General features: G+C 47.1%; 1 non-coding gene across 1 annotated transcript; it reads right to left on the reverse strand.

The window, feature by feature from the left end:
* Positions 1-491: 491 nt before the first annotated feature.
* On the reverse strand, positions 492-566 carry Trnat-ugu. Its single transcript has one exon. It is a non-coding gene; the product is annotated as a tRNA-Thr (tRNA).
* Between the last annotated feature and the right edge of the window lie 2,690 nt (positions 567-3,256).

The raw sequence follows: 3,256 nt of genomic DNA on the forward strand, positions 1-3,256 counted from the left end.
ATTCCAACCTTCTTCACCGATGAACCGCAGTCAGCGTAGGTGTACCATCCAGGCCCCCGCTGTGGTGACCCATAAGCAGCAACGTTCGTTGAACGGTCGCTGAGAAGACACTGTTGCCAGCCCCTTAGTTCATTAGAGTGGTCAGCTTCTCAACAATTACACGTCTGTTCGCTCATACATGTCTACGCGGCCATCGTTCATCTCTGTCATGTACTGCCGGTGGCTCACCACAGTTGCCTCGCTACCGGTTCTGGATAGCGCCATTTTGCCATGCACGGTATACTGTAACCATGGGGACACGTGAACAGGTTAAGACTTACACTACCGACTGCCAGTGATTATTGCAATCTCACGTCGAACATAGGCGGTGGTCAAATTCATACTTGTAACTGGACCGTGTATAACAAACATCGTTTGAAATGATAATTAAATGGACACCCTAGCTGCAAACAGGCGTTGATGTACTTCATTGGGGACATGTTGAAAATGTGTGCCCCGACCGGGACTCGAACCCGGGATCTCCTGCTTACATGGCAGACGCTCTATCCATCTGAGCCACCGCGGGCACAGAGGATAGTGCGTCTGCAGGGACTTATCCCTTGCACGCTCCCCGTGAGATCCACATTCCCAACATGTCCACACCACTACTTTCGTAGTGCGCCTAATAGTGGTGTGGACATGTTGGTCGTAATGTATTATAGGCAGACATCTATCCAGACCATCACACAGGAATTCCAAACTGCATCAGAATCCACTGCAAGTACTATGACAGTTAGGCGGGAGATGAGGAAACTTGGATTTCATGGTCGAGCAACGGCTCATAAGAATGGTTCAAATGGCTCTGAACACTATGGGACTTAACATCTGTGGTCATTAGTCCCCTAGAACGTAGAACTACTTAAACCTAACTAACCTAAGGACATCACACACATCCATGCCTGAGGCAGGATTCGAACCTGCGACCGTAGCAGCCCCTCGGTTCCGGACTGAGCGCCTAGAACCGCTAGACCACCGCGGCCGGCAAGGCTCATAAGACACACATCACGCCGGTAATTGCCAAACAATGCCTCCCTTGGTGGAAGGGGCGTAAACATTGAACGACTGAACAGTGGAAAAACATTGTGTAGAGTGACGGATCACGGTACAACATGTGGCGATCCGATGGTAGGTTGTGGATATGGCGAATGCCAGGTTAACGTCATCTACCAGCGTGAGTAGTGCCAACGGTAAAATTCGGAGGCGGTGGTGTTATGGTGTGGTCGTGTTTTTCAAGAAGGGGGCTTGGACCCCTTGTTTTTTTGCGTGACACGACCACAGCACAGGCCTACATCGATGTTTTAAGCACCTTCCTGCTTCCACAATGAGATTTTCACTCTGAAGCGGAGTGTGCGCTGATATGAAACTTCCTGGCAGAGTAAAACTGTGTGCCCAACCGAGACTCGAACTCGGGACCTTTGCCTTTCGCGGGCAAGTGCTCTACCATCTGAGCTACCCAAGCCCGACTCACGCGCCGTCCTCACAGCTTTACTTCTGCCAGTACCTTCTTGCTTCTCAGTGTTGATGAGCAATTCGGGGTTGGCGATTGCATCTTTCAACACTATCGAGCACCCGTTTATATTGCACGGCCTGTGGCGGAGTGGCTACACGAGAACAACATCCCTGTAATGGACTGGCCTGCACAGAGTCCTGACCTGAATCCCATAGAACACTTCTGGGATGTTTTGGAACGCCGAATTCGTGCCAGGCCTCACCGACCGATATCGATACCTCTCCTCAGAGCAGCACTCTGTGAAGAGTGGGCTTCCCCAAAAAACCTTCCAACACCTGATTGATCGTATGCCTGCTAGAGTGGAAGCTGTCGTCAGGACTTAGGGTGGGCCAACACTATACTGAATTCCAGCATTACCGATGGAGGGCGTCACGAACTTGCAAGTCATTTTCAGCCAGGTGTCCGCATACTTTTGATCACATAGTGTAAGTTTGGAAACTAGATAGCTGAAAGGATGTGACAGTGCCCCGCTGTTTGACTGAGCAGGAACGTGAAGACTGGCATGATGATCGTCAGGGCTAGGGTCGATTATATCTGACCATCACAAGAGAGGTGCGCTATGTGCGCACCAAGTACATCACATCCTCTTCTCATCCGCACAGCCATTTCCCCTTGGCTTGCGAGACCTTCCTGTTTATTTCATTGGTAAGGGTTTGCATTGGAGTATTCCTGTCTTTTCCTTAATATTTTTGTACTTCGTTTCATCAGTTGAAGTATTTTGCCTGTTACCGAAGGGTTTCTTCTCAGGACAGTATCACCACCTCTCAAAATTTTCGACCATTTTCTTAACTTATTACATCAGCTTAAACCGTGGTGATGATGGAGAAGACGTCTATGCTAAGTTAGAGTATTTTATTTCAAATGAGGCGGCTTGAAAACTAGGAAGAATTTATTTTATTGGAAACCAACAGATGCACCGTCAGGCCCAATAGTTTTTTCTGTATCGACCGTTTTCATTGTACTGCACTCGCTTACGTGTGTATGTGTCAATATCGTATTCATGCAAAAATAGGAAGCATCTTGCGACTTGAAGCCGCTTCTGAGAACAGAACTTACTTTTTCATTTTCAGAATAAAAACAGTCTCGGTTGCGAAATTATTTAACATCAATGAAGCGTTTGACCTTTTTGGGGCATCATCAGATTGTGTAGAAGTGGCTGTATATGAAACCCATACGTCATAAAACCATTCTTCTGTGTTTTTCCGCCGGCCGGGATGGCCGAGCGGTTCTAGGAGCTACAGTGTGGAACCGCGCGACTGCTACGGTCACAGGTTCGAATCCTGCCTAGGGCATGGATGTGTGTGATGTCCTTAGGTTAGTTAGGTTTAAGTAGTTCTAATCTCTAGGGGACTGATGACCTTAGAAGTTAAGTCCCATAGTGCTCCGACCCATTTTTTTGTGTGTTTCTCCGCCATCGTCATCAAAGAGTGTTTGGACTGAGAAGTTTGATCTATTGTTATTATTTGACATTTTCAGACAGGGAGACAAAAGACCTTTTATGTTACAATTCATGGATTAAATGTGCCAGGTCAAGATCGCAAAAATATCTTTATTGATAACTAATTTCAGTTTGTTGGCGAACCATTTTCAGGTCAATATAAGATTATTATTTTTTTCAGTTTTATCAGCCTCCAGCCGTAACGCATCGTCACAGCTTGTTGATTTGAGTCACTCTTATTACATTGAAGCTGAGCCGTGGCGCCAATA

The sequence above is a fragment of the Schistocerca americana genome, chromosome 4 (genome assembly GCF_021461395.2).
Source record: "Schistocerca americana isolate TAMUIC-IGC-003095 chromosome 4, iqSchAmer2.1, whole genome shotgun sequence".
NCBI classification, from domain to species: Eukaryota; Metazoa; Arthropoda; class Insecta; order Orthoptera; family Acrididae; genus Schistocerca; species Schistocerca americana.